At 43.4% G+C, this 13,994-nt stretch overlaps 1 protein-coding gene across 16 annotated transcripts in view; it reads right to left on the bottom strand.

Moving 5' to 3' along the window:
• Nucleotides 1–13,994, bottom strand: part of GRIP1 (glutamate receptor interacting protein 1) — a 625,712-nt gene that overhangs the window by 284,327 nt on the left and 327,391 nt on the right. The gene's annotated exons all lie outside the window — the stretch shown is intronic.

Genomic DNA, 13,994 nt, shown 5'->3' with positions numbered 1-13,994 from the left:
TCCCCAACGAGCTTCAGTTCTACGGTTGCGACAGCCACGCTTTGAATTCTACTCTGACATGACTGTGCTTAGAAGGGCCGTGGGGATGCTATGTAGTAAGTGATTGACAGGACTATGGTTTTACTGCTACAAGCACCTGCCAGGACCAGTTTTCTTTAGCTGAAAATGAAAGTAATAGGCAGTGCCTAGTGGCAAGGCTTGTACTGATGACAGGGGGAGTGTTTGGTGCAGCGCAATCAGCAGCAACATTAAGTGCTGTTGACTCCGGAGGTGATATTAATTATTGATGCTGTTTCTGTGATCTCGTGCTCTTCCCCATGCATGGAAAGATTGTTTTTCTAGTCCTCTGTGCATAAGTTTTACAATCGCCCTTATTGAGCTGTCTCTATGTCACAGAGGTCCATCAGATTCCAAGTCATATAGGCTCCCGTGTGAATAGGTACCCCGTGGCCGAGGGCAGAGCCACTGCCGGGCTCAGTGATGGCATAAACTCAAGACGTTCTGCTTTCATACCTGAGCTCAGCCTGACACCTCTCTCTGAATCCTGGATGTCTTACGGATGGCTGTTGATTCTACTGAATTAGTGTCATAAATGAAATGGGGCTCTTAGAATAAGGATGGCTTCTTAGCCCTCCATCCAAATCCACCCTGCGGCTGGCTAAGCTGTCTGAGTGGAGAAGGGCACAGGGCTTGTGTGCAGGACTCTCTCACACCCTGGAGAAGACGCTGCCCCGAGTACTGCATACAGTGCTGCCACAGCATGCCACCTGAGCTCCTTCGTCCTAGCATCTGTTAATACAAATTCTGACCAGGTGGCAAACCCTTCCCCTCTGCTCCCAAGCAACAGGACATGGGGACAGAGAACACCTGTTCCCAAAATGCACTGATTAGCTGGAACTTGGCAGATACAGCGTGGGCTCAGGGCCACACTTGAGGAGAGGAGCCCGCTGCCTTGTCAGCCGTTGGCTCTGCTCCTGATCTCGGCTCTAGGCCATGTCCAGGGATAATGGGATTGCTCCACAGGCATAAATCTGAAAGCTCTTCCTGCAAGGTTATCTTCCCCATGGCCGCTGCAGTGTGCTGCTGTTGCCTAAAAGCAAGTGCTTCCGATACGGGGCAAAGTACTGGACGTGCAGGCATGGACACGATAGCCCTCACTCTCATGCAGCTTGTGGGGAATTGTGTCACTGAGGCAACCGTGGGAACACTAGTTAATGAATGCTTTTCCCAATTTATAGTTGCAGGGTTGCTTTAAGAGGGTTAACGGTAACCAAGTTGGCATGCATTGCATGGATGGATAGAAGCAGAACTCCGGGGGAAACTTAGGGGGGCAAGATAAATAGGGGGGGTGGAGGGAAAGTGGGGAGAGCATCCAAGGCGAGGGAGAACTACAGGTGGGTCTTGATGGTTGAACAGGTGTATGTCCAGGATGGAGGGGGCAGAGGCTGTACAAAGAAGGAACAAGCATGTAGCATGGGACCCTAGAGATGAAGTCTGAAGGAAAAGGGCAGAGCTCAGTGATGAAGGGAAGAAAGAAGCAAGTCACCATGTACCTATCAGTGTCAGTGGGGCTGGTAAGAACCCCGTCAGGACAACACACCACAGCGAGACTTTTTAGGGTGTCTTAGCCATGGTCCTTTAGCCCAACAGATGCACACATTCAGCCCAGCCCCTTTAGCTTCCTAGGAATAGAAAACTCTGACAGAGATGCTGCCATATTCATATCCACTTCCTGTTCAGTAAGCTGCTACCCTAAGCTATAATACCATTCTAAACATTATTCAGAACAGTTATAAAAAGGAAATCCTACATGGTTTTGTTGTTGTTCCTTATAGCCATAAAAGTCAGAGACCAGCATGAACACAAATTAGAAACAGAGAGAATACAGTCGACATGGCTAAGAAATTTGGAAAATAATGATTTAAAATGTCGAGAGTGCAAGAGAGATGTTTGGGAAACTGGTAACTGATAATTTGGCGCGTGCTCAAAAACTGCTCGCTGAACGAAAGTTTCAACGAGTCAACTGATTTCAATCGTTCATAAATTACACTTCCTGCAGGTTGCTGTGGCTTTTGTACAGTAACCTTTGCTCCACAGTGAAGAGTCAGCCTGTTGTGAACGGGAACACAAGCGTGATTCTAACTTATTAAGCATGCGTTATGTCGGGTGAAAAGTTGTTAGCGGATGAATTCAGGAATGAGCGGTGTAGGAAGAGCAGAATAATGGCACGGCTTGAGCCTTAATAATCATGTGTGGAAAGACGGGAGCTCAAAGACATATTCATTTTTGTCTTATGTGCACAAACATTTAGGCTGCGGGTGTGTATGTGCACCGTATGCATCTAGTAGTTACAGAGAGCAGAAAAGGGAACCAGATCCCTTGCAACTGACAATACAGGCGGTTATGAGCTGCCATGTTGGTGCTGGGAACTGAACCCAAGGATAGCAAAGTATTCTTAACTGTTAAGCCATCTCTCCAGCCCCCAGGACTGAGTTTTAAAGAAGAGAAAGACAAAAGGCTATTTGTTTTTCTTCCTACCTCCCTATATCTTCTTTTCCTTGTATCAAGAGAAGCATAAAAATGTCAGTGGTCATTTGCTGACTTCTGAGGGATATGGAAAAGGATGAATGTGTTCAAGTGGGTCAAGATGCTGGAGAGCCTTGGGGAGACTCTGCAGGCTTTAATTTCATCATAATAAGCTACTTGGAAAATTGTTGCTCCTATAGTCAAATGCTGGTGATGACATCATTAGTATCTCCAAACAGAAGTAGGAGCAGGTCATGTGACCATTGGCAAACTTCCCCCAACTCACCTGGTCCTTAGCCTGGTCCTCATCTGGGGCTCAGTGTGGGCAAATATAGAATGTGAGTTTATTTAGGCTGTGTTGTGTGAGCTGGAGGTATGCTGTCTTCCTGCAGGGAACTGAGGAGGGGCAGCGATGGCTGACACTATCATCCTCTGTCCATCCCGTGACTTTGTATTAGACTCCAGGACAGAAGGTGGGAGGGAGAGGAAAAACTGTGGATATTAAACTTTTTCATGTTTGATACACGTTTTGTATGAAGTTCTGACATTATTCACATCACATTTCTCATGTCACCATTGGAAACATTATTCTAATTAGAAAATGCAAATCAGATCCCCATCTCAACAAAGGGAAGTGGAATAAAAATAAAAGTTTATCAATTCTCTTAATATTGATCAAGACAATATATCTATATTTGCTTGGATTCTAGATGTAGAAAAGTCTTCTATACATATGGTTAAATACAGAAAATAATATCCAAAGTAATGTTTTATGCAATAAGCAAGAAAATGCCTAGTGATTAGGCACTGAAGTAAAGAAGTACCTTGCTAAATGGGACTATGAATTTTCATGATATCTGTCATGATTAAAAATAATAATTATATTGCTAATGTATACCTGGACTTGAGCAAACACAGGGAAGAACACTTCAGAAATATGACAGACACGAGCAAAGAAGTTAAAGCCATAACTTTCCCAAAATTAGAAGCCAGGTTTGTCTATGTACAATAGCATTTTTTAATATATGAGGATACCACATACTTTTAAAATACCAAAAAAGAGAAGCTACATTTGTGCTGAGCCACAGTCTTATTTCCATGCAGGCCACCAACGCTTGGAAGTCCCATTATCTCTGATTTTGCACAGCCTAATTACTTGTTCTCAGGAATGGTTCTTTTTCACCTGTCTTCACTTCGTCAACTTAGCCAACAAATTGCTAGTTTCCCAGGCTAAAAAAAAAAAAAAAAAAAAAAAAAAACAAAAAAAACCAGGGAACACTTCGTCCTCCAGACTATGGTATGTCCTCATTAGAATTGGGGGAAATTTTTTTCTTAGCTACTTTTCTCTTTGCTGTGAGCACACACCTGTCACAAAGCAACTTAAAGAAGGTGAGGTTGCCTTGGCTTGAGGTTGGAGGAGACACAGAATGTCATGGCGAAGAAGGCACGGAAGCAGGTGGCTTTATGGGGGTCTAGAGGGCTGGTGTTCTCCCTTTCCCCAGCCTATGGGATGGTTCTACTCAGGCTCAGGCTGGCTCTCGGCTAATGTTCTCGCTTCCCCCAGCCTAAGGGATAGTTCTACTCAGGCTCAGGACTGATCTTTCCATCTCACTTAGTCCTCTTTAGAAAAGCCCCTCCCACAACACATACACCCAAAGGCATGCCTCATTAACACCCCAAGTATCCAAGTTGACAAACAAAACACTCAGCTTTGTTTCGGGGGAGCTCCTTTAATGTCCAAGCCTTGTTTCCTCATCCCTCCCTCTGTTGGCTCCAGAGAATCCTTCCATATGAATCTGACTTCTGTAGATGCTCAGGAAATCTAAGGCAGACTATTTATGCTCTCTGTTGTTACCATGATAAACTTAGTTATTTATTTCTTTGAATTTTTAAGCCATAGTTTTTGGAGTAAGACTGCCTAGGATGAAACCACAGAACAAGTATTTATATGCGTGACTATGAATACACACAGGTATTTATAAGTAGGTAAAATTGTAGCACCTGTCTTTGAGTCACTGAGGGAAGCTCTGAGCCTTTCAGATGGCTCTGCAGATGGTAGCTGCCAGGTAATGATCATCCCTCTGTCTCTGTTCACATCATAGTGCTGTCTCAGGACCACATCACACTAGACCATCATAAATCTAACAAGCCAACTCTTCCTGATTCAGCAGCCTTTCCCTTGGAATACTGAATGCCGGATACACAAATAAACCATCCTTATAGACTTGGAAAGGGAAAAGAAAATGAATATGATGAAACTATGCTATATAAAATTCTCAAAGAGTTAACAAAGATACTATTTTTGAATAAAAGAAAGTCTGGCGTCTTTGATAAACATATAGATTATTACAATGCAGAAGTGGAGTGAGGTAGTACTGATGAGCACTGGGTCATTTGATGGCATTTATGTCTCTTTTTCCAAGACTAAGGACAGTAAAGAGGAATGATAGAAAGGAAGATAGTAAACATAATGTTTACTGTCGTCACATGCTGGTGAACGCCTTGGGTCAGACAGATCTGTATCATCAGTGTCATGAACTGTTCTCAACAACTCCAGCCCTTTGTGGGAAGCCTGTGCCTGTAGGACAGAGGGTATGGAGGAGTCAGAAGAGGAGGGAAGAGAGCCGAGCCTTGTGAGATGACCCAAGAGCCCTATGCATCCTCCCACTGAGAAAGGAAAGTCAGCAGGGAGGATGAGAAAGCATCTTCTTTCTTGCCCAACAATGTCAGCATAGAGCACTGATGATCAAGAAAAGTGAATACAAGTGAAAACAGTCCAGGCAGAGGGCAGAATATAGGAGCCAGAACAGGATGTAGTAGCAAGTTTTTCCTCCCTGTCCCATAAGCTCCCAGAATAATGACTCATGAGACTTCTTAAATATTATACAAATACCTAGGCCATATATCTAGGCTCTTCTCTGATTGGCTCATAACTTAAAATAACTCATTTATATTAATTTACATTCTGCTATGTGGCTGGTTACCTGGGCTCAGGTATCATGCGTCTGTCCTCCTCACATCTCCCTGGCAGAATCTCCTGTGCCTGCTTCTACCCCAGATGTTTCACCTCCTATTTCCTACCTAAGCTATAGGTCATAGGTTTTTTAATTGATGGGTGTTGCAACCATACAATACACAAGAGATTCTATAGAAGGACTCCTGAAGGGGCTTCACAGGATAGACACAAAAAAGACAGAAGAGAGAAAAATGAAGGATGTTGTAGAACAGAGAGAAGAACATTGATCAAGGCCAGTCTGTAATCTGGGCCACAGAGCACTTTGATGATGATGGCAGAGCCTTAAATTCACTAAATTCAATGTGGAAGTAGCAAGGGCCCAATTCTGGGGAGGTAGGCAAGAAAGAAGTGGGCCCCGGGGTTCCTGTGGCTTCTCTTCGACAATGGGAAAACATTGCCAGTGTTTTCAACTGTTCATGTGGCTGCAAAGGAGAGACCAGAGGAGATAATTAAGCAATGAAGATATCCCAGTAATTCTAATGCAAATGGCAGGAGCTTGAGTCAGGATTTCCATGTCAAAAGCTGACAGAATTGGATGATTTGAGGAGTGTTCTGAAGCCCATAGCCAAACTCAGGAAATTCTTTGCAGCTAATGTGGGGTGGGGGCAGGGCTTCCTGCTTCTTTTGTAAGCCATGCTGAATCCCCATGTTCTACCAAGGTCCTGCTGTGGGCCAGGCACCATACTATGTGCTTGATCTGCATGTTCATTCAAAGCGTAACCCCATGAGGCAGGCAGCTAGGAAGCAGTTTAGTAAAGAAGAAACTGAGGTCCAGAATGAGTGAGTCTAAGAAGGTCCAGTGAGTAGGTGACAACAGTTACACTTCACACCTAGACCTCCGTACTCCAAAACCTTGCGAATAACTAAGATGGCCTCTCCTTTCCTATGCTGTGACTCCTCAGCACCATTCCACTGTCAACACTGATGCTCTGAGCTCCCCTGCCTTTTGGCATCCTTCCTCCTTCCTTTCTCTATTACAATCTCTCCACCATTGCTGACTCTGGGGGTTTCCTATTGCATACATCCCAAGCCACATATCCTAATAACTTATTTTTATCTCATCAGCAAGAGACACTTGGACAAGACAAGAAATCCCAACAGTCTAAATGGAAAGACAGCACAAGGCAGATCTTTCAGGGATCAATTCTCCAAAGGCTACTACTACTATACTGTGAGACACTGAGTGAAAGAAATACAAGCCCAAGGAGCTACATGCTATTTAGGTGGCCAACATAAAGACTTCCCAACCTTCATTGATTTCCTTCTCTATATTTCTCCTTTTACCCATAATGCATTGGTCTAGAGTTGATCACATAATTAATTCAAGTTTTGGCTTGTATCACTGGGGTGCAATGGATTTCCCATGTTCATCAAAGTACCAGACACATAGTAGGTGGTCAAAAAGTACCTGCTGATTAATAATTAAACCTTGAATTAATCAATACTAGTATAACTGACATGGTTCATGCAAAGCTTGAATAGAGCCCCTGCGCATCCCTTTTACATGGCTAGCTTTGCAATAGCATCTACTTAATTGGCCATAAGTCTCTTTTAGGACTCTGTAAAAGCAGCTGAAACAGATACTGTAATAGATGCTGGCATTCCAGTACCAGAGTCACTAAAAAAAAAAAAAAACCTAATGCTTAAGATATTCAAGTCTCATTGGGCTGGTCATGGAACACAAATTTGAGGAGTCCGGGCATAAGTGATGGGAACAGACAGTGCAGATCCCTCCTGCTTGGCCCTAACAAGACTATTATTTCTGCCATTTCTACCTATTTATGTGTGGCTATCTACTCACATGAGCCAAATCTTAAATATTGGCTTCATTCCATTCATAATGTTTCATTAAAACGTGACCGCCAGACATGTCTAAATTACTCTTCAGGTGAATGAATCGCAAGTAACCTGTCGGAGGAGGACCGGGTGCCTCTTCACACCATAATGCAATGATGTTTTCATTTAATCATGCCACATAGTTACATTTTCTTCTTCTGATTCGGCATCTCCTATGCTGAATTCATTTCTTTTGTTCTCCTGACACTTTCGAGTCCTGGTTTAAAAGTGCCCAGACTTCTGCTTTTAGGGCAGTAATTTTTGATCTTTATTTGTAATGGCAGCAAAAAGTTCCGTGAAGGAGTTCATGTGAGCTCCATGCATTTTATAAGCTCAAAGAAAACTCACATTTCAGGCAGGGAAGAGATCCAATTACTAGGAAATGGGTTACAACAAAGTGGCCAGAGTAGAGATGGCGCCATAAAGACAAGCTCAATTAACAGTCACCATAACAAAGCAAAGAGGAGACGCTGCAGTGCACACTAATGATCCACTCAAAAGTAAAGGATGGAGCAGGTGATGTAACAGGCCAATTTCTTCCCTCTACAAGCCAGTGAATCATTCTCTTTAAAAAGTAGACTAGGAGAGAGGTAAAGGGTCTTGGCTGAGATCAATAAAAAGTAAGTTTGACATTAAAGAAGAAAAGAGTTGACAGTGACATTGTGAAAATGATTTTGGAAAATTCTTGTTCACTTCTATTGTTTTTTAAAGGAACGCCATGAGATGAGTGAAGTGTGGTTGAGAATCTCTGCAGTACCGTGCGTGTACTGTGTGGGCTGTAGAGTAAATACATCATCTCGTCAAAGAAGTGTTGGAGAGTGGAATATTTAATTACATTGCAGTGCTGTGACTTCTGGGGTGCAGCAGACAACAGTGTAGGAGGAAAAAAGATCCCTACTAGCTTGAGGTAGTGGGGAAGAGAAGAGAGAAGAAAGCAGACCAGGAGGCATTTCTAGGCATAAGCAAAGACAGAGCATCTTTTTTTTAAACTTTTATTTTTTTTATTAATTCATTCATACTACATCTCAATAGTTATCCCACCCCTTGTATCTTCCCATTCCTCCTTCCCTGCCACTTTCCCCCTACTCCTCTCCCCTATGACTGTGACTGAGGAGGACCTCCTCCCCCTGTATATGCTCATAGGGTATCAAGTCTCTTCTTGGTAGCCTGCTATCCTTCCTCTGGGTGTCCCCAGGCCTCCGCATCCAGGGGATGTGGTCAAATATGGGGCACTAGAGTTTATGTGAAAGTCAGTCCCCACTCTCCACTCAGCTGTGGAGAAGACAGAGCATCTTGACCAGGGGAGGCAAACTGTGAACGTGAATGTAGGCAAGAGAAAACGGAACACAAGCTTGCTGGCAGAGTATGTCCACGTGTGTCTGTGCACAAGCCTGTGTAAGTGTGTGTGTGTGTGTGTGTGTGTGTGTGTGTGTGTGTGTGTGTGTGTGTGTGTGTGCTGAGCAGAGAGCTCATCTGATGCAAAGGAAGAGCTGTGGGCTCAGAACTGCAGAGTCTGGACTTCATCCTGAAGGCCATGAGCTTCAGGAAGCCTTTGAGGTAGAGAAATGGGATGCGAGTGCTTGGGAGTCCAGAATGGAGGATGAACTGGGAAAGGAGAGGAGGGGATTCAGCCAGGCAACAGCTCCTGTGGTCAGTGGCGAGGACCTGATCAGGGCGGACTCGGCGGTAAGGAGAAAGAGAACGGAGCCCAGAGGGATCAGAACAGCACAAGACCAACTGGACCGGTGACAGATAGATGTGACAAAGAAACCGCCTAGAAGAGATGCCTCTGAACAATTTGCAGGTGTAGTAATAGGTTACTTAAGTGCAGAAGGAAGACCCCCCCCCCCACCTCCAGAAAGCAGGCAGCACCCTCCTTGGACTATATTGTCCTGCACTGATGGTAAAGGTGAAAACTACGGAAACGCCCAGATTCACCTCTCCTGCAGCCACAGCTGAGGTCTCTCCGCCTCGTTTCTCCTCCACAGTGGACCGCAGAACCACACCGTGAACCCAGACAACACAGAGTCGGCCCTTCTTACATTGCTTCTGTGAGACATTTTTCAATGAGAAGAGAACTAATACTAATTCCATGCATGGGTGAATGGTGAGTGACATAGTTCTCAGTACATAGAAATATTTGGTTGGACATGCCAACTACTCTGGACAATCATTACTCACTATACACATGTATTAAAGTGTCATGCTGTGCCCCATAGATGCATACTACTATGTGCCAATTAATGAGTAGAAACTGTATTCAAACTAAAATGAAAGAACCCTGTGCATACTTACAACGATAGTTATGAACTTCACAGAAAAGCTGTGGATTGGATGGTAGTTTTTGCATCAGGCCCTAAAGTGTATCACAAGTACATTATGATTTGAACCCCTGCAAGGTTTGGAGTTATTTCTTGATAGGTACAGAGTTTCTATTTGGAGTTATGAAAAGTTTGGTCATGAAGAGTGTGCATGGTTCTACAATATTGTAAATACACATGATGTTACTAAATTGTGTCCTTAGACATGGTTAAATGGTTATAAAAGCGGGGAAGGGTATGGAGATCAAAGAGAAGAAAGAAAAGGACACAACACATGTGCCAAAGATATAAGGATATAAGGAGGTAAAGATGTATAAACAAAAGGGACAGGCACGAAGAAGGCACCAGGAAATAGGAGGCTCTGGCAGACAACAAAGGGAGTCTGTGCAAACACTGAACATGCACAGAGGAAAATCAGCTCTGTCCTCCCCAAAGGAGGCAACCTAGGTTTGTGACACAGACACCCAAACAAACTCCATATTGGTAAGGACCATTCATAAGGAAATAGGACATAAGAGATCTAGGAAACCTCTTAAGTGACTATATCATTTTTTAAGATGGGAATCTTGAAAGAATAAAAATGACGACAGGGAAAACAAAGGGACTTTCATACTTAAAATATTAATAATAAAAGGTTAAATATAATAAGAATTATAAAAGTTTGAAAAAAGTGTGGGAAAGACCAGCATCATTCTATGGAGAGTGTTCAAGGATCGGTGGCAAGATCAGCATGAAGCAAGCATAGAAATGGATAAGCGGTGGGGAAAGCATCAGTACCAGGCTGGGGAAAGCATCAGTACCAGGCTGGGGAAAGCATCAGTACCAGGCTGGGGAAAGCATCATCAGTACCAGGCTGGGGAAAGCATCAGTACCAGGCTGGGGAAAGCATCATCAGTATCAGGCTGGTGTGTCTGTAGCTTAGTTGGCAAACAGCTTGCCCTGCATGAAGACCTGAATTCAGTCTCCCAGCGACTACGTAAAATGCCAGGTATAGTGGCATACTCCTGTTATCAAAGAGCTGGCAAGGCTCAGACAGGAAGATTCCAGGGACTTTCTGCCTAGTCAGCCTAGTGGAATCAATGAGAGACCTCATCTCGAAAAACAGAGTGATGGAGTATGATTGAGGAAGACATCCAAACTCAAAACCAACCTCTGGCTTATACAACACACACACACACACACACACACACACACACACACACACACACACACACCTATGCAAACACATAAACATTTATACACATATCAAAAACCACCACAAATAATAAATACATGAAATATTCAGTATCAAAAACAAGACAGAATTGTAAAGCATCATGAGACAGCTTCATCTATTTAGAGTGCTCAGTGTCCCCACCCACCGAAGCACTCTGCACAATGCGTAATGCCAATATAGCATCCGAGCACTGCTTCCTCACAGAACTCCCCGAGGATCTGCACCAAGAGCCTTGCACACGGTTCTACCCAGTGATGCAGTAATAATTCCAAGGTAGGGATCGAGCTGAAAGAATTTTTCAGGAAGGCACCCAAGATCTTTGTGTGTCATCACAGCTCTACTTAAAGATGCCCCACCCGTAACCTTTCTCCCACTACTCTGCCACACAACCCCTTTTCCTCCAGGCCTCAGCCTGTCACGTTGGCGTGCTATATGTCACCATCCCATCATACTGCCGTTCTTGTAAGGTTCATGATGCTGGTACTGAGTGCACTGACCAGATGTCCTGTCTAAACAGTCATCTCTGACCACCGTGAAGGTCTTTGTCACACAGCCATCACTTCAAGCAGCCTTTAACACAAAGGACTTAATGAATAAACGCATTAGGTTGATAAATGAATGACTGCCAAGAAGAATTCTGCAACTTTTTGTTTCTTTTTCCTTTGTGTCCTAAGATTACAGAATGATTTTTTCGGGGGGGGGGAGGGGCGGCATTTTCACACAGGGTAAATATAATAAATGCAATTACGAAGTTGCTTCATTTTATACAGTTCATCTACTGAGTTAAAAAAAATCAATGCTTCAAACTGTGAAGTGCTTACTCTAAAACTAATAAGCCACAACCTTTTAGGGCTTGTCTTAAATTTTTTATTAAGGGAAAAATAAGCTGAAGCACTTGGCAGCTCGTGCGCTGGCTCTTCTTGTACAAGCTGCTCAATTATGTTCCGCTTTGTCCCCAAACTCCTTGCATTCTTGGAGACTTCCAAAGGCAGGGCTTTTGAGCCCCAAGTCATGATTTCTAAACTGCAGCTCTTGCTCTCAGAATTGTCTAATACTCCCTTAACTGGCGAAGAAATGATACTCCTATAATATAATATAAGCAAACAGCATATGGTTAATAATAATTGGTACTGTTATATTGCTGTGGATCTGCATACTTATTCTGATTGGTTAAATGTTGCCATGTAGAACATGGAAGTGGGGCACAGTGGCTCAGGTCTGTAAGCCCAGCACTTGGGATGCTGAGGCAAGAGAATTGTTACCAGTTTAAGGTCATTGTAGACTACATAACAAGTTCCAGACCAGTCCAGGCTACAGTGAGTTCCTGCCTCAAAATGAGAGGGAAAAAAAAAACTAAAGGGAAAACTAAAATCTAACAGATACAGGCAGGCTGTCCTGTCCCCCAATACTAGACCAGAGTCTGTAAGACACACCAGGCCTCCTAATATCTGCCACCTCCAGGAAAACGTTTGACTCATGACTTGCCACACCTAGTGATTCTCTTGGTGAGAGGGCAATCCTTTCCGTCAGCAAGGTAATTTACAAGAACCATGGGGTCCTCTGCCCCAGCATTTTCTCTGACAAAAAAAAAATCTCCATTCTTTCTTCCTCCCCCATCTTCCTTCCCAAAGGCGCCCTGTATATATTCTTTCAGGTAGCAGGTCCCACATTTATACACCAGCTTTGCAACCTGCCTGCTTCTGTCTAAATTCCTGAGGAACAACTTGTGCTTGGCTTTAGATCCACAACCTCAGGGCTCCCATTTCAGTCTGTACAATATGAAATTTATAAATCTCACAGAAATGGAATTTGTCTCCTGATTCGCAATTCAGATAGTCCAAATAACTCTCTTCAGTTGTGCTTCAGGTTTTCGGAAGAAGAAAACTTTGCTGGCTCCCAGTCTTAGTTAAAAAACAGTAAGCAATATTTCTTTTTTTAAAAAACAGCAGCATGGAGACTTGCAGTTTCCCTGGCTGAGCCAACTACTTCAAAGTAAAGGGTCTGTAGACTCATTTGGGCCTTTTTAGAAACCAATGATTCTGTGAGTCGGCCTGACACCTCAAGAGATCTCTCAATTGGACAAATGGAGCGGGGAATGTTGACAACCCGCTCCTTCGGCCTCATTTCCAAAGTTGAAACCTGCTGAATATCCTTATAGTTCGATCATTCCTGAAATTCTTTTTCATGCCCTCTAACACTGTATACTGAAAAACATAAGTGCTTTTTTTGTCACGATCAAGCATCTATTAATATTATGATGTTACATTTTACTGCTTATAGAATAAAATAATGAATTACCACTGGTACCACAAGTCCACCTAAGACAACGTAGTAGGTTAGATTAAAACAAAGAAGGCTGGCCTGTTCTAATTATTTGCAATACTGAACGTTAAGCGAGGACCCAGCTTGTGTGAGGAGAGGCTATTGCCAATGCTTAAAATGAAATAGGAGGAAGGCGCACACAGCGACCTATACTCTAACAGTGGCGCTCACTGTCTAAAGGGCTTCTTCAGCAGACCCTGTAGCTGCCCTGTAAATATTAAAGGTGCACTGCCTTATATGAGCTCTGTGTCTCCCAGCAGAAGTGGCATGTCTGGGGACACAGAGTGCATACAGTGTTTGCCCAGTAGGACACAGGGTCGAGATAACTCAAAGCTTTCTCACATCAATACTTGATAAACAGACTAGGATGTGGTACCCCAGAGACTAGCTAGGTGGCAAGTTAAAGGCAATAAAACAATGTAAAGAAAGAAGAAAATCTGGGTCTGATCTGAAAAGATGCTGTTGACACTGTTGGTGTAGTTTCCCAGCTACTAATTCAAGGTGGTGCTAAGGGTTTATGGCGCATAACTGCTATCAGCTTATTTGTAAGATCTACTGGGAAAGTCTAATCTGCAATGCTTGTTCTTCTAGGTCAGGCCTTGGAAAGTCAGGGCTAATTCAGTACATCCCACCTTTATCCAAATACATTATTAAGAAAATAAAAAACAACTCCTCCAATATACAAACTTCTGCCTCCTTTGATCTTCTCAAAACTAACCAGACAATAGCACCCATAATTACTACCGCTTGTCAGGCG

The sequence above is a fragment of the Acomys minous genome, assembly GCF_964271855.1.
Source record: "Acomys minous genome assembly, chromosome: 15".
Taxonomy (NCBI): Eukaryota; Metazoa; Chordata; class Mammalia; order Rodentia; family Muridae; genus Acomys; species Acomys minous.
The sequence above is the reverse complement of the archived record's forward strand: the minus strand, read 5'-3'. Positions and strand labels throughout refer to the sequence as shown.